This window comes from Eretmochelys imbricata, chromosome 6, assembly GCF_965152235.1.
Source record: "Eretmochelys imbricata isolate rEreImb1 chromosome 6, rEreImb1.hap1, whole genome shotgun sequence".
Lineage (NCBI taxonomy): Eukaryota > Metazoa > Chordata > Testudines > Cheloniidae > Eretmochelys > Eretmochelys imbricata.
In genome coordinates this window covers 78965350-78983633 of record NC_135577.1, presented here as the reverse complement: position 1 = coordinate 78983633, position 18284 = coordinate 78965350, and the positions used below count along the sequence as shown (strand labels likewise).

Genomic DNA, 18284 nt, shown 5'->3' with positions numbered 1-18284 from the left:
CTGGCAAACATGCATGAGGTATCTTTACTCACAGGAGCAGTTCCATTGAACTCTATGATGATTTTGGCAGCTTCATTTCAGTTTAGAGTTGTAAACATCCTCTAATTTGTACCTAAGGCCAATAGAGGAAAAGACCCACAGGGAACCATTCTAGATCCTTTGCAAAGCTCCTTCAGCACTCTAACTCTGAGCCTGGCAGAGTTCCAGGAAGGTTTTGAGGCAATGTCACAGACATAGCCTTGACATTAGTAGTGCCCAATGGTAGAGACAATAATACAAAGAAGGCATGTAATGGAAGTAGAAGTGAAGAGGGAAATAATCAGTGCTTCAAAATCCCCAGGACAAAACAGCTTTGATTGTATCAATCATATATTCATATATTGTACTTTGCAATGTACAAATCTCTGATATGCTTCAGAGTTCATTTTACGAGTTACTGCTATTGTTGTACCTAGATCAGAAACAGACATTACAGAGTTGCTATAGTTAAGATTGGGAGGCATTACTACACTCATGTGTTCAGTTGCTTATTTCTTTTCGAAAAAATGATATTTCAAAAGGTAGTTAGGGGCACTCAACCTTTACCGCCTTCCTGGAAGGGACTTGTCCATTGCACTTTCTGCTTGTAAACAGAAAGTGCAACGGACAAGCGCCTTCCAGGAGGACACAGCCAAGGAGCCATCATTTTGACTTTCCCACCGAAAATTTAGATTTTGCGAAAAGGGGGTTTTTTTGGGTAGGAAAATAATTTGGACAAAAAACTTCCAGACCAGCTCTAATTAGTAATCTTGATAGGCCGTCCTGTATGGTATACATTGGGATTAGAGCTGGGCAAATCATTGAATTTTTAGTTCACTGGCAGTTTCAAAAAATAAAAATTCAAAACAAAATTTGAAAATGCCAAAACATTTTGGCAAATTAAAAGAGTTCATTTGAGATCAAACAAAACATTTCAATGCACCCAGACCTTTTGTTTGCAGGTATTTTAAAAGCTAGATTCACAAAACACCAGGAGGAGAAGGGAGGTGGTGCTGGTGATGGATGCTCTCCTAGGCATTCCCCTGAAATGTGAGAGATCCCTGTTCAAAGGACCAATTTTTATACAGCTTTAACAGGAGATACTGAGACTCACCCCCAGAATAGGGGTTAGCTCACCTGCAATACAGGGGATGCAAGTTCATAATCCCTTCTCTGCGTCAAGCAGAGGGGGGCATTGAATCCCTGATCTCCCCTATCCTAGCTGTAAGTTATATAGGGGCACCGCCAGCTGCCCCATTTTGTAAAGGGGTCTTCAGTTCCCCCCACCCCCCCAAAAAAAAATTGGATGGAACTATTCCATAAATTGGCCACAAATTAGCCAAATCATTTCTGTTTGCTGAAAAATGCATTTTTTGGTGAATTTACTATTCACCAGAAAAAAATGTCCCAACTCTAATTATGATACAGTCTATAATTACATGGTCACATACAATTTTTTCCTCAGGACCCTTACCTCATTCAGTGTATAATGATAGAGTAGTTATGCACTATTTTGTTTTATCCTTATTGTCCTGTATGTCCCCCCCAGCCTTATTTAATGCACACTATTCCACCCCTACTCTGAAGACAGAATTATAAATTTCTTTATAAGCTTTCTGTGACACTTATCACTAGAGATGAGTTGATTTTTTTCAGTTTGGTGGCTGAATGGAAAAAAAAATCTTTTCAGGTCAAATTAAACATTTTGTTTGACGCAAAATAAATTTTTTATTTAATTTTTGTGGGGGGTATTTGCATATATATATTTTATTTTATTTTTGGAGGCAAGAAAGTATTTTTGAATCTATTTTACAAATTTAACCCTAATTCACAAATAATTTCAGTCAACCCAAAACTTCATCTTTCAGCAAATAAACTATTCATCTGAAAAACTTTTGCCCAGTTCTATTCATCAGTGTAGTGTGAGTGCTTCTTAAACATTAATAGATTTCTTTTCAGATCACCATGGTGAGAGGAAGGAATATTGTTTATACCCGTTTTACAGATGGAGAAACTGTAGCACAGAGTAATGGTCCAAAGCAGAACTGGCCAGGAATTTTTTGACAAAACAATTTGCCATTAGAAAATGTTAATTCATTGAATCTGAAATTTTGCAGAAACATGCTGGTTTCAATTAAAATTTAATTGAGAATGTTTCTCAAGTCCAGGTTGGAACTTCTGGTCAAAACCAAAGAGATCCCCCAGAATAGCCACTAGTCCAGAGGTTAGGGCTGGAGGAAAACCAGGTTCAAGTTACTACAAGGCGCTAGAACATGGGCCTCCCACATCCTAGGTGAGCGCCTTAACCACTGGGCAATTGGCTTTCAGAGGTCGTGTCTCTAAGCGATTACTGGAAATGCCCAGGAAAGTATATGCCAATTTCACCCTGCCGTGTAACGAATACCCATTCAGTAACATCCAACTAATGTCCGCTGCAGCAGGAACAGATAAGCTCTTCTAAACCCAAAGATAATGTTCCATACAAATGTTCACTGTAACAAAAATATGAGAGGAGATACGCAGCAAAGATAAGCTATATAAAGACAGAATGAAAACTTTTAGAACACTTGGTTTCTATAAATTTTAGCATGTCTTTAAAGATTCTTGACAACTGGCTGGATAATGTTTCAAGCTTATAGTTTAGTGTATCATAAAATAAGAAAATGGCAAAGCAAAAGAAACTCTAATGTCTGTATTTATGACAACTGATTTATGAATATACTTGAAATTAATATTTCAGTGTAGCAAGCTCTCAAACAAAGTTGCCATCATAAATATGCCTAGTAAATTAGCATCAAACAAAATGGTAAAGTGGAAAGAAAACTAATGACTACTATAAACAATTAAGCTATGTATCCATTTAAATATATACATGAATGAATAAATACTAAAATGAAACAGTGATCTGACAAGAACGCCCAATCTAACTTTCACATATTTTATAACAAGGCCAAATAAAATTCAGGAGCCAAATATTCCCCCAAACAGGGTTCAAACGCAGATTCCCATCTTTCCAAATGTGAGTGTCTCTTGATTAGGCCCATTAGACTGACTTGAGCTCTGGGACAATGTTTTCAAATGTGGGTGCCCACAGTTTGGAACCCAAGTTTTGAGAATTGTGGCCGCTAATCCTAACATGAATTTGAGGTTTAGGCCTGGAGTTTCAGTTCTGGCTTCTCTCTAATTTCAATTTGTGTACACAAACAAGTAAAGACGGCATCATAGCTCATTGCAGAAACAGGAAGAATGGTTTTAAAAGACAAACAACAGCATTGCTAGAGTTTCCTTCAGAGATTATCAAGTGCCATTTATACATTATCCAAGAACCAAACAACTTTTGTACAGAAATGCAAACATTTTAAGGTTAACAGAATAACTGAAATCCAGTGCAGTACACAGTAAAATGCTTGTCAGCTGAAATTCTGTATTTATTGCTCAGCAAAGGGGCTTGCCATTTTGTACATTCTTAGCACACTGTCTCCCCAGATTTACTCCCTTCAGCAGTGCTTCACTGAAGTCATCCAGTCCTATTAAGGTAGTGAGAGGGGAGAGGAATCCATAGAGGCCACCCAAGACAATGCTTAAGGGCCAGCCAAAAAACACCAGGATGATGAGCCAAAATATTCCCCACATTAGGCAGCTGCAATCTGCCATCTTGAACCTAGTGAGACAGATAGAAAATAGGGGTTAATTTGGGCAGGTACTGTTAAAGGATATTTTATACATATTTTACTTCCTAAGAAAAATTCCTATTCAGGGAAAAAAAAGTTCTCTCAGCAAAGCAAATCTAACTCCTATATTTTACAAAACAATCAAATGCAATACAGTTCTCAAGTCACACGTGTAGCCTTGGGTGTAAGAAAAGTTAAATTAGAACCCGTCTCCCAGCCCAGAATGTCTTGAATTCAGATACTTATCTATATAGAGCTAGGCTAAGTGTGGGACACTAGCTTTTAAACTACAAGAAAATATGACTCCAGATAAGGAACACAATGAAGATTAGTAAGGCAGGAAGACCATATGATGTTAACAGTGTAAAGTAATCCAGGTCTTATTCACAGGCCTTCGGAGGGTACACGTAACCTCTCAGGACGCCAACAGGCAATGCTGAATGAGGTCAACTCCTGCTGCTTGTTGACTGGCTTGGGAGATACCGTGTGTACGCAACTAGAACCAGCTCTGCTCAATCTCAGTACCTGCTGGCCCCTTTCTCTGCTACTTCCTCTGGAAGCCCAATGCTGGGAGTCTGTGATTTCTTTGACTGTCCCACACTTTGGCAAACCAGTAAAGTGCCTGAAACCACTATGGCTTATTGCGAAAAGCAGCCAAGTCAGCAGGCTGTAAATTGGCCATCCAGCAGTCTCAGTTTAACCAAGGCAGCGGGGAAGGGAGGGGTTTTGGGTGCCAAAGAAAGGACAGCTTGACCCCACGTCCTTCCTGATAAGAATTGTGTTGAAGTTGCTGATACATGCATTTTAGAAGAAGAGCAGGATGTGTCCCAGGAATGTCTATTGGGGTCTCAAGGCTGCAAACTCTGGAAAAAACCACACCTGGTTAATCAATGAATCAGAAGAAAGCCTCTTTCTTGACCATTGAAACTGCTTGCTTGACAAGTTTTCTTTCGAGGACATGTCATTCTATTACTAATTTATAAATAAAGGGGGAAAAGTTTGAAGTGGTGGGTCTCTTCAGGACTGGACTCTCCCTCTGGATGCATCTTGTGTTTCTCACGTCTGCTGCTATGCCACTCGAGAGCCACACTCAGCTTTGGTAATTATCAATGGTTGGGGGTGTTTTACTAACCTGTTGTGGACGTGTGTATAAGTGCTTGAGACTAACTAAAGTTTAGCTTTAAGTGAAAGCACTCTTGTGTTGTCCTGTTTGTGCCAGTCATTTATCGGTCGGACAGCCATGTCGCCCCTGATTTATTTTCTGACACCACCTCGCACCGAGTAAAAGTTACCAAGAGCTTTGGGTTGAAAGAACCCCGGGTTACATGACAGCCCAATAAGGTCGGGGCCAGAACCACCATAATAGTTGTTTCCCCTGCCCCCCCTCAACTGAGACATATGTTGTGAGCTGTCAGGTCCTTTATTTTTGTCTTGCTCTCTCTTCCAGCAGCCTGGGAAAACATTAAGACTATACATCCTAAAATATTACACAACCCTAAATGCATCTTGGTGCATCCTGCTATACTTGTGAGGACTCCAGTTGCTATTTAGTGGTGATTATGTATCCTACAGGAACATAAAGGTGACAAAGGATTCCTCATAAAAGTTTTTTTTCCCAAAAAAAGTTTTATTTGGACTACTTTTACTGTTATATGTTAATTCAAATATGTTAAAATGTGGAAATGCAGTTTATCCAGACAACCTTCACTCTGCTCTGTAGTGGCACCGTGAGGGGAAAAGAAAAAATTTGAATGCATCTTTCAAAATCAATGTAATCTAATTTGAGACCACAAGCACTAAAATGCCTTAATCAAAAACATATGCTTTTTGGATGTTATCACTATAGGATAGAGTTAAGGTGTTTCGGTGTGCCCTAACTGTTCATGTCCATACCTTAACACATTTGGATTGAAGTTTAATAATAATTCTTAATTTCCTGAGTTTAAAATGCCAGTTTTTGGGACAATTACAATGTAATTTATTTTACCCTAAATTACTGCTATGGATTTTCAACCTTAATTCCATTTTCATGTAGTCAGGAAATTAATATTGTTATTCATTAAAGATGGTCAAAGAATTTTCAACAGAATAATTTTTCATCAGAAAATGGAGTTTTGCCAGAATCAAAATGTTTCACTGGAATGTGTCAATTTAGACAGAATTTTCAACAGAAAAATGTCAGAATGAATTATTTTGACTTTCTTGTTTCATTTCAACATGGTTGAAATGTTTGGTTTTTTACTCTTTTTGTTCCATTTCATTTTGATGTTATAATATAACATTCATATATATATTAATTTAGCATTTAATATTCTATATTAAGTTTCAACTTTATCTAAATGTAATGTTCCAAAGTTAAATTTTTTGGAAATTTTCTGAGAGAAATTTTGAAATTTCAATATTTTGTTCCGATTCAGAACAAAGGCAAATGTCAAAAAGTGAGTATTTCCTGTGGAATGAAAAGGTAGTTTTCCATCTAGCTCTATTTACTATTTGTAACACAGTAGTAGCTGAAGGTTACCATGAAATGACAGTCACATTGTGTAGGAACTGTAAAAACACGAGTAAGAAAGAGTCTCTGTCCCGGGGACAGATAAAAGGTGACAGAAAGGGCATATCTGAGTTTGACAGATGGGGAAACTGAGGCGTAGAACAATTAAGTGTCTTGACCAAGCCTTATCAATAAGGGTGGAGCCAAGAGATAAACCCAAATCTCCTGTTTCCCAGTCCAGTGCACTAACCAGAAGACGGTCCTTCCTATCCGCCATATTTGGGGTCGGGAAGGAATTTTCCTCCAGAGCAGATTGGAGGAGGCCTTGAAGTTTTTTCACTTTCCTCTGTAGCATGGGGCACGGGTCACTTGCTGGAGGATTCTCTGCTCCTTGAAGTCTTTAAACCACGATTTGGGGACTTCAATAGCTCAGACATAGGTGAGAGGTTTTTCGCAGGAGTAGGTGGGTGAAATTCTGTGGCCTGCGTTGTGCAGGAGGTCAGACTAGATGATCATAATGGTCCCTTCTGACCTAAATATCTATGAATCTATTCTTAATTACACAAGTAGTCCCAATTTCATGAGTAATCCTTATTCATGTACATAGTCCCATTGGGTTGGAACTACGCACATGAAGGTTTGGGCCTTCAGGTAGTAAGTTCCTTGGGGAAGATATGTACTATTTTGTAATTGTCTCTAAATAGTAATTACACATACCTACAGCACTATATAAATAATCATTTTAAAGTAGTATCACTTGTCATATATGAATTATAACACAAAATATATTTAAAAAAATTGGTACCTTTAACCAGAACTCCCAATTGTCACCTTACTCAAAAAAAAAATCGATGCTTGGATAAGGCTCCACCTAAGGAAACTAGAACAACAGGATCAGGATACTGTCAAAACAGTTAATGAACAAAATAAATTGACTATGTCTGGAATACTGCATTCTGTTCTGCATCGCATTCAACTCTGGGCACCGCAGCACCAGAAAAATGTAGGTTGACTGGAATACTACTAGTTCAAATAATACTAAAAAAATGGCTATGGTGCTGGGGTTTATTGAGGAAAAGTTAAAAGAACTGCTTCTTTATCAGAAGATTTAAGAAATTGTGATACCCATCTATAAATACATGAAGATGAAGTGGTTAAACATCACGGATAGTGGGAAATGACTTAGGGTGGCAAAATGGTAGTATAATTAGCCATCATGAATTTACACTGAGCTTTAATGAAGTATCATTGTAGATACTACAATATTACTGATTTAAATTTGTTGTTTCTAATTGAGATGCTATTAAGATGCGAAGGATGCCATGGCAATAGGCACTGTGCAAAAAAATAATAAATAATAAAATACAGTAGAACCTCAGAGTTATAAACACCAGAGCTACTAGCTGACCAGTCAACCACACACCTCATTTGGAACCAGAAATACACAATCAGGCAGCAGCAGAGACCAAAACAAAAGCAAAAGCAAATACAGTACACTACTTTAAACATCAACTACTAAAAAAAAAAAATAAAGGGAAAGCAGCATTTTTCTTCTGCATAGTAAAGTTTCAAAGCTGTATTAAGTCAATATTCAGTTGTAAACTTTTAAAAGAACAACCATAACAGTTTGTTCAGAGTTACAAACAACATCCATTCCTGAGGGGTTCATAAATCTGAGGTTCTACTGTGGGTAAATAAATGATGGGACGAAATTAAGAAAGTTTAGGGTGGCTACCAAGAAAAACTTCTTGACAGTGAGATTATTCACATTGGGCAATAGTGTCCCAAAAGACATTCTGTTGCTTGAGACATTTAAAGCACAGCTAGAAAATGCTCTGCATCACAGAGTATAATCAGTGGCTAAGGGACAAGATTCCATAATAGGCTCTTTTATTGCTGATTTCCAGGATTCTGTGTTAAATTAGTAACAGACGAATACAGCAACATATTAGCATCAAGTAGCTGGGGTGCATGAGAGGACGCTGCTTTACTAACTTAATTTAAACTGCCCTTTGACACAGAAAGGTAAATATTTTGTTTGACTAGGAGTAACATAACATTAGAAGGCTTACCTTTAAAGTATGTATGTTTCTGTGGCCTTTTAAATGGCCAGATGTAGTCTTCTAGGCATTCACTGAAGCACAAGAAAACAAGCAAGTTGAATAACACCAGGATCTTAACAGAAAAGCCTTTGTTCCCCCTTATGCAACTTGCTGACATCATCTAACAGAAGTGTATCAAAACATTAACACTCCCACAGTAACCAATGTGACATCACAAACAAGCCACTGTTTCATGTGGGCAACAGGGAGCAGGTGAGTTGAAACACATGTCTTGTTGTCATACAAATATCTCTGACAGTATAAACTTGGGGGAAAAGATTTGCCATTGATCACCTAAGAACTGAACACACACAGTCTATGCTCACACATCCTATACAATTAGTTGCCCTGTCTCTCCTGCTCTTGCCCCTCACTTTGGGTCCCTGTCACACATTGTGCCCGACCTTGGGGATGTCAGAGGCATGTACCCATCCCACACCCAGTCTCGTGCAAGCACCAAGTGAAGCAACCTTTTGCTTGGCACCCCTTGGGTGTGTGGGGGGGAAATGGCAAGTGCAGGGCTTGGCCATGGGGGCTCCAATCAGATTAACATAGTTACCATGGGGCAGGGGCCCATGGCTCCATGTGGATGAGAGGCCTGTCTCACCGTAAGGAGAGGGGAGGCAGACTGCCCCACTGCCCTCAGGGAGCAGGCAAGAAGGGCAGCCTACAGCCCCCAAATCAACCAGGCTCTTCCCCTCCCAGCTGACTCTGAATTGGCCCCACTGAATTACTAGGAGTCCATAGCTTTGGTGGGAACATAAACAGAAACGCCCTCAGCCCTTAATCTTTCCTGTCTTCTTCTCTCCCCCCCTCCCCCCCCCCCGGGTGGGGTTTAGTTCAGCCTGCAGTGTGTTCAGACCCTTCCAACTGCCACCCTGTTGCGGTTACCCTAGAAAGCTGGGCACATTTGAAGAGTATATTTTAACAGGGGAAAAGAAATCCATAAACACAATTCTATAAAAAGAAAACAAAGGCACCGCAACTAAGGGAGGCAACAGTAATAAAAGAATAATTAAAATAAAATATTCCTAATACATTATTATAATGGCAGAGTGGGGGGAGAGACGGAATGTGGAGAAAGATGGAAAGAGGGAAATAAACTGAAATGAAATAAATACATTAAAACCCTGAAGGAGAAGTGAAAAATAAAAGTAAATCAGAGGTTAAACAGATCACAGAGAAGAGCTGGTAATGGAAGGATGGAAATAAACAATTGCAAATTCTGAAAAGGATAAGAAAGAAATAGAACAGGAAAATGAAAGAGAAAAATAATGAACAAATGACACACATTTAAGGGCCCAAACCTGCAAACACACACATGTTTCTTACTTACACTAGTAGTCCCTTTGTCCCAGACTTAGCACAGAACTGGAAAGGATAAGGGAAAATGTGGTTTTAAACCATTTTTGCGCACCCCAGTCCTAAGGCAGATAGAAGCCAGTTCAGCCCCAGCTGCCCTAACCTATCACTGTAAACTAATAAAGTTTACAGGTGACACAAACACTGGGGGAGTAGTAAATCATGAAGAGGACAGATCACGGATACAGAGTGATCTGGATCATTTGGTAAGCTGGGCACAACCAAATAGTATGCATTTTAATAGAGCTAAATGTAAATGTATACATCTAGGAACAAAGAACATAGGCCATACTTACAAGATGGAGGACTCTACCCTGGGAAGCAGTGATTCTGAAAAAGATTTAGGGATCTTGGTGGATAATCAGCTGAATATGATTTCTCAATGCAAAGCTGTAGCCAAAAGAGCTAACGGGATCTTGGGATGCATAAATAGGGGGATCTCAAATAAGAATTGAAAGATTATTTTACCTCTGTATTTGGCACTAGTGTGACCGCTGCTAGGTACAGTTCTGGTGCCCACAGTTCAAGAAGGATGTTGATAAATTGGAGAGGGTTCAGAGAAGAGCCACAAGATTATCATATCATAGGATTAGAAAACATGCCTTCTAGTGATAGACTCAGGGAGCTTGATTTATTTATCTTAAACAGAAGGTTAAGGGATTATTTGATCACTCTATAAATACCTATGAGGGGAACAAATATCTGCTAATGGGCTCTTCAGGCTAGCAGAGAAAGGTATAAGATGTTCCAGTGGCTGGAAGTTGAAACTACACAAATTCAGACTGGAAATAAGTAATGCAACCAATGATTTTAGTTTAGTATTCGTTTATTCATTTATCATGTGATGTTAGGTTATATTACATATAGTCACTGTATGTTAATTAGAGTTAATCTGTAGGACTATAAAAGTATAAGATTGATCAGTATTTAAAGGAACTATGTGGTAGACATAAGACAGACAAGCTGAAATGCAAAAACCTATAGGCTGAAGCCTGCAAGACTTTAGCTTAGCTATTTTGGGCCTTGGAAACAAGAAATGATGACTCAAGTCAATGACCAAGAAATAACCTGAAAGATGATGGAAAAGAGGTACCAATCAGTAATATTTCAAAAGTATAGCTGGGAAGATTAAATTTAAATTATAAAATTATGTGATACCAAATGTTGTCTCTAACATGTGCCCTGACCTAAGAATAAAGGTGGTATGTCAATGTTAACAAAAATCTACCCACACTATAGAATTTGGCATCCCTTGTGTTTCCAGGGTCCACAAACCAATAGAAAAAGAGGGTTGGCACTTTCATGTACATGCGCAGAATGTAGGTATAGACAAACTCACAATATAAAAAAGCTTGCCCAGAACAGGGACCACTCTCATATTGATGGTCAAGCCATGAGAGGGCCAACAGTAGCACCATCTAGGAGGATGTGAGTATGTCGGTAGGTATAACTGGTCCATTATACTTATCTTTAGGAATTGCATATGCTGTAACATTTATAGCTTTGTCAGTAACTTTAATAAAATTACTAAAAGATAAATGCTCGTCATTGTATTTATTTGCCTATGGTTTCATGTGTTCCTATGAACTCTAAATCTAAAACAAACAGAGATAAAACTCTGTTGAACTTAAGACTCTAGCTGCCAGAGCTGAACCCACTGAAGTATGATTAACCTTAAATAAAATAAAAGGCTACAGATTTGGTGTCCAACAGCAGGGCCATAGAGAATACACAAAACCAATAAGAAACAAAAGTTTGAGAAGAAAATATATAGAGATCAAAAGTCCTAATGAACTAAAATGGAGATTTCCTGCTTTCATTTATGCTTGCTTGCATTTTATGTTGTTTTGTTTGTCTACCTGTGAGATCTTGTAAGAACTGAGTTCAGGGGAAAGAAATAGGGAGACTGCAATTGTGTAAAAGGACCCTAGCACTCACATATGGCAGAATGACTCAGATATTCCACCGTCATCTGTAAGTCATAAACTCCTCAAATCTGTTAATAAGCTCCATGAATTTTAGACTCCTCTGGACTGCATCACCGATGGAGGATCAAGTAAAACTTTGAGGGGTTACCTTGGGTCACCACCCCTCCTCTCGGTGTACTCCAGCTGTAAAACAGCTACAGGAGGAGTAAGCACCACAAGCCCTTTTCAAACAGAGAAATCCCTATAACATATTTATCAGGACAAGGAAGAGACACCTTCTATAATTTTTCTAAGGAAAGTATGGAACAGAATAAATTATCTGTTCAGGCATGTGTTTTAACAGACCCACAAACGTCCTTGTAGGCCTTTGTGAGAAACTACATCAAAACCCATGGGGGAGGATTAGTTGGAAAACCAAGCACTGGCATCCTCTGGGCCCATAGATCCTTGGAATTTAATGTGTTCCCTCTTTGAGAAGGAAAAAGTATAGAAAAAAGTTCAAGAGGTGAAAGGAATAGCCATGGATTACGTATATCTGGCATGTAATATCCTGGGGAGAATATTTAAAAGAAAGCAACTGGAAGAGACAAGACAAGCCTTGTCCAGAGAGCAGGAGACTAGTGACACACTGAGCCCTTGTCTACACTACAAGTTTAAGTCAAATTTAGCAGCGTTAGATTGATTTAACCCTGCACCCATCCACACGACGAAGCCATTTTTGTCGACTTAAAGGGCTCTTAAAATCGATTTCTATACTCCTCCCCGATGGAGGGGATTACCGCTGAAATTGGCATCGCCTGGTCGAATTTGGGGTAGCGTGGACACAATTGGATGGTATTGGCCTCCGGGAGCTATCCCAGAGTACTCCAATGTGACTGCTCTGGTCAGCACTCTTAACTCAGATGCACTAGCCAGGTAGACAGGAAAAGTCCCAGAGACTTTTGAATTTCATTTCCTGTTTGGCCAGCATGGCACAGGTGACCATGCAGAGCTCATCAGCAGAGGTGACCATGGAGTCCCAGAATCTCAAAAGAGCTCCAGCATGGACCCAACGGGAGGTACTGGATCTGATCGCTGTATGGGGAGACAAATCCGTGCTATCAGAACTCCGTTCCAAAAGACGAAATTCCAAAATATTTGAAAAAATCTCCAAGAGCATGAAGGACAGAGGCTACAACAAATTCAAGTTGCAGTGGGGGAGGTTTAGATTGGATATTAGGAAAAGCTTTTTCACTAAGAGGGTGGTGAAACACTGGAATGCGTTACCTAGGGAGGTGGTAGAATCTCCTTCCTTAGAGGTTTTTAAGGTCAGGCTTGACAAAGCCCTGGCTGGGATGATTTAACTGGGAATTGGTCCTGCTTCGAGCAGGGGGTTGGACTAGATGACCTTCAGGGGTCCCTTCCAACCCTGATATTCTATGATTCTATACAACAGGGACCCGTGCAGTGCCGTGTGAAAATTAAGGAGCTCAGGCAAGCCTACCAAAGAGGCAAACGGCCGCTCTGGGTCAGAGCCCCAGACATGCCACTTCTATGATGAGCTGCATGCAATTCGAGGGGGTGCCCCTACCACTGCCCCAACCTGTATGTGGACTCCTGGAAGCAGAAAGTCTCACACAACAGGGACGAGGATTTAGGGGACAAGGAAGATGAGGAGGAGGAGGAGGAGGATGAAATTGTTTTCCCCAACATCCAGGAACTGTTTATCACCCTGGATCCAATACCCTCCCAAGGCAGGCTCCCAGACCTTGAAGGCTGAGAAGGCAGCTCTGGTGAGTGCACATTTGTAACTACAGTACAGCGTTTAAAAGCAATAGTGTTTAATGTTTGATTTGCTCTGAAGAATTGGGATGCATTCATGGCCAGTACAGCTACTGGTAAAGTCTGTTAATGTGTCCGGGGATGGAGCAGAAATCCTCCAGGGACACCTCAATGAAGCTCTCCTGGAGGTACTCCCAAAGCCTTTGCAAAAGGTTTCTGTGGAGGGCAGCCTTATTCCATCCTCCATGACAGGACACTTTACCACACCAGGCCAGTAGCATGTAGTCTGGAATCATTGCATAACAAAGCACAGCAGGGTATGGTCCCATGTTTGCTGGCATCAAGCAACATCTGTTCTTTATCTCCCTGTGTTAGCCTCAGAAGAGTGATCTCATTTATGGTCACCTGGTTGAAATGCATCCAATGAAGTGAGCTGTAGCTCACGAAAGCTTATGCTCAAATAAATTTGCTAGTCTCTAAGGTGCCACAACTACTCCTTTTCTTTTTGCGGATACAGACTAACACGGCTGCTACTCTGAAACCTGGTTGAAATAGGGAAATTTTATTAAGGGGACATTCAGAGGTGGCCGTTCCTGCTGAGCTGCTTGCCTGTGGCTGAAAAAAAAACATCCCTGCTGTTAGCCATGCGATGGGGAGAGGAGTGAAGCAATCATCCCAGAGAATTGGGAGGTGCGGGGGGTTAGTTGGGTTTGTGCTGCACATTAACCCGAAAACCACAGCCCCTCTTTTTAAATGGGCAACACAATGGGTGCTTGGTATGGGAAATGGGGGCGCTGCTATTTGAAACCATTCCCACATGTTATGAAGGTTAAAGAAGCCAAAAGACTGTGGCTTACCATGGCTGCCTGCACTCCGAATTCTGTTGCCTGGCCCTGCGTGTGTGGTCTCTCACACCAAACTGGAAGGCCCTCAATATAAGAGGCAAAATACGACCTTGTACCGAAAGCACATGTACTATGTAATGTTAACAGCTTGGTTCACATGAAAGAGTCTACCCATTGTTCTCTAAAATGTGTCTTTTTAAATACTACTCTCCCTTTTTTTCCTCCCACAGCTGCAAATGTTTCAACGCTCCCCTTATCATGTCTGTCACAGAGGCTAGCACGGATAAGAGGCAAAAAAAATGCACTCGCGATTAAATATTTTCTGAGCTCATGCAGTCCTCCCTCACTGAAACAGCTCAGCAAAATGCGTGGAGGCCAGCAGTGGCAGAGTCCAGGAAAGCACAAAATGAACATGAGGACAGGAGGGACGTGTGAGAGGAGAGGTGGCAGCAGCATGATGAGAGGAAGCAGGATGCAATGCTGAGGCTACTGGAGGATCAAACTGATATGCTCCGGCGTATGGTTGAGCTGCAGGAAAGGCAGCAGGAGCACAGACTGCCACTGCAGCCCCTGTGTAACTGCCCGCCCTCCTCCCCAAGTTCTATAGCCTCCTCACCCAGACGCCCAAGAACACTCCACCTCAGAGGACTGCCCAAGCAACAAGAGGCTGGCATTCAGAAAGTTTTGAAGTGCAATGTGGCTTTGTCCTTCCCTCCTCCACCATCCCTCCTGGGCTACCTTGGCAGTTATCCCCCTATTTGTGTGACAAATTAATAAAGAATGCATGAATTTGAAACAATAATGACTTTACTTCCCTGTAAGCCAACCACCCTCCCCCTTTTGATCACCACTTGCGGAGGCAACAGAGTGAACCAAGGGGGTGGGTTTTCATCAAGGAGAAGCAAACAGAACTGTCACACCGTAGCCTGGCCAGTCATGAAACTTGTTTTCAAAGCTTCTCTGATGCGCAGCATGCCCTGCTGTGTTCTTCTAATCGCCCTGGTGTCTGGCTGCGCGTAATCAGCGGCCAGGTGATTTGCCTCAACCTCCCACCCTACCATAAATGTCTCCTCCTCACTCTCACAGAGACTGTGGAGCACAGAGCAAGCAGTAATAACAATGGGAATATTGATTTCGCTGAGGTCTGAGCGAGTCAGTGAACTGTGCCAGCGTGCTTTTAAACATCCAAATGCACATTCTACCACCATTCTGCACTTGCTCAGCCTGTAGTTGAGCAGCTCCTGACTACTGTCCAGGCTGCCTGTGTACGGCTTCATGAGCCAGGGCATTAAGGGTTAGGCTGGGTCCCCAAGGATAACTATAGGCATTTCAACATCCTCAGTGGTTATTTTCTGGTCTGGAAAGTAAGTCCCTTGCTGCAGCTGTTCAGACAGACCAGAGTTCCTGAAGATGCGAGTGTCATGTACCTTTCCTGGCCATCCCACGTTGATGCTGGTGAAACGTCCCTTGTGATCCACCAGTGCTTGCAGCACCATTGAAAAGTACCCCTTTCAGTTTATGTACTGGCTGGCACGGTGGTCTGGTCCCAAGATAAGGATATGCATTCCATCTATCGCCCCACCACAGTTAGGGAATCACATTGCAGCAAAGCCATCCACTATGACTTGCACATTTCCCAGAGTCACTACCCTTGAGAGCAGCAGCTCAGTGATTGTGTTGGCTTCTTGGATCACAGCAGCCCCCACAGTAGATTTGCCCACTCCAAACTGATTCCTGACTGACTGGTAGCCATCTGGCATTGCAAGCTTCCAGAGGGATATCGCCACTCGCTTGTGAACTGTGAAGGCTGCTCTCATGTTGGTATTCTTGCGCTTTAGGGCAGAGGAAAGCAAGTCACAAAGTTCCATGAAAGTGCCCTTATGCATGCACAGCCACAGGGAATCAACCCAGACCTGCAACACTATGCAGTCCCACCACTCTGTGCTTGTTTCCCGGGCCCAGAATTGGCGTTCCACAGCATGAGCCTGCCCCATTGCCACCAGGATGTCCAAATTGCCAGGGCCCGTACTTTGAGAGAAGTCTGTGTCCATGTCCTCATCACTCTCGTCACCGTGCTGCCGTTGCCTCCGCGCCTGCCTTTGCAGGTTCTGGTAATGAACATACTGCAGGATAACGTGCGAGGTGTTTACAATGCTCATAACTGCTGCGGTGATCTGAGCGGGCTCCATGCTTGCCATGGTATGGCGTCTGCAGGAGAGCTGAGTTGCAGTGGAAGCGGTGGCTGATGACGGATGCCACGAGAATAGATATTTATAGAGAATGATGAGAGGACCTGTGAGGTGGATTCATGAGAGCAGGAGAGCAGAGCGAAAGTGGGAGCCCATGACAGCCAACATGGAGAAATTCGCTATCAAGACAAGAACAGGAGAGCAGAGTTGCAGCAGAAGTGGTGGTTCGATGACGATGGTTAGCAGTCCTACTGCACTGTCTGCTGAAAACAGTACGGCGTCCGCATGGAAAAAAGACGCAAAACGATTGTCTGCCATTGCTTTCACAGAGGGAGGGGCGACTGACGACATGTACCCAAAACCACCCGCGACAATGTTTTTGCCCCATCAGGCATTGGGAGCTTAACCCAGAATTCCAATGGGCGGTGGAAACTGCAGGATAGCTACCCACAGTGCAACGCTCCGGAAGTCGACACTAGCCACGGTACTGTGGATGCACTCCGCCAACTTAATGCGCTTAGTCGGGACACACACAATCGACTGTATAAAATCGCTTCCTAAAAAATCAACTTCTATAAATTCGACCTAATTCCGTAGTGTAGACATACCCTGAGAGAACAACTTAGTAGGACAAGAGAAGTAAATTCCATACTCCTGGATCAAAAGGACAGTTTGGCAAGACACCTAAGCTACAGCAAGCAACAGTTACAAAAGGCTAGTTATGAAATTCTGATGTGGAGAGACAGAGCAATGGGTCAGGAACGTTCATTTGGGCAAGAAGTGAGAACAACAGAGCTGGCTCAAAGAACACAGGTATTAGAACAAACTTCTGACATTCTGGAGGCTATGTATTATCAGGTAATAAATATTGAAGGTGAAAATTAGCAGATGTGAGTAGATGAGGAGGATAACTGTGTGGAGATGGAGTTGCCATGGGCAGCAAGTTCTATGCGCCCAGGCACCATGGGCCCAGCTCCAGCACTGGTCTCTCCCTCAGCCCCACTTTCCGCCCCCGGGCGTCCCCCCCCCACATCACCTGGGCCATTTAAAACAGCCTGGGGCCCACACTTACCACCGGCAGCTCAGTGGAGCTGAGCAGCTTCCTGTCTGCTCGCTCCACACGGCTGCCAGCCCCTCTCTGCAGCCCCTGGTTGGGGTGGGTCTGTCTAGGAAGCTGCGGGGCAGTGTCTGGTGGTAGCAAAACACAGAGACGCCCCGCCCCACCCTGCCTAGGAGCCCCAGGTAAGCACCCCAGTCCCCCACCTCCTCCCAGAGCCTGCACCCCTCACCCCCTCCTGCACCCCTCACCCCCTGCCCCAGCCTGGAGCCTGCACCCAGCACCCAAACTCCATCCCAGAGCCCAACCTCTCACCCATCCTGCACCCCAATCCCCTGCCCCAGCCCAGGGCCTGCACCCTAGACCTCCCTCCTTCCCCCACAAACTCCCTCCCAGAGTCTTAGGCAGGCAGGGGGTGGAGTTTGGGAGGCACCACCAAAATTTCTACAAACCTGTCTCCCCTGGGAGTTGCCACCTGTATATGTTGTAAATATAATTCCAGATATTCCAGTAGCTATGGTGGGACCTGGGGAAGAACAACCCACAACAAGTGGAGGTAGAATCTCACCAGATTGAGAGCTAAACTCAGACAGGAAGAACAACAGGAAACTGAACAATCTGGAGAGTTAAGAATAGAAGAAGTATCAGACACAGAGGATTTGGAGGGAGAGAATGGGGGATTTGAAGAAACTGTCAGTAATGAAGCATGTAAAAAGCAAGTCATAAAACGTTTTGATGGAAGTTTTGATAAGAAATTAAATATTGCAGGTTTAAGACAAGAAATGAAATGAACAGCAATTAGTAGATGTTGTGAGAGTGAGAAGAAAGAGGGGCAAAGAATGAGTAAGCCAGACATGTAA

At 42.5% G+C, this 18284-nt stretch overlaps 1 long non-coding RNA gene across 3 annotated transcripts; it reads right to left on the bottom strand.

Moving 5' to 3' along the window:
• Positions 1 to 1622: 1622 nt before the first annotated feature.
• On the bottom strand, positions 1623 to 18009 carry LOC144265900 (uncharacterized). Of its 3 annotated transcripts, XR_013346384.1 has the most exons (6): positions 17877 to 18003; positions 9941 to 9974; positions 9619 to 9653; positions 8253 to 8314; positions 6986 to 7060; positions 1623 to 3679 (listed from the first exon to the last, which is right to left on the bottom strand). It is a non-coding gene; the product is annotated as an uncharacterized LOC144265900 (long non-coding RNA). The 3 variants fall into 3 exon arrangements; XR_013346385.1 differs by lacking the exon at positions 9619 to 9653; XR_013346386.1 differs by lacking the exons at positions 9619 to 9653; positions 9941 to 9974 and having other exon boundaries at positions 17877 to 18009.
• Positions 18010 to 18284: the final 275 nt, after the last annotated feature.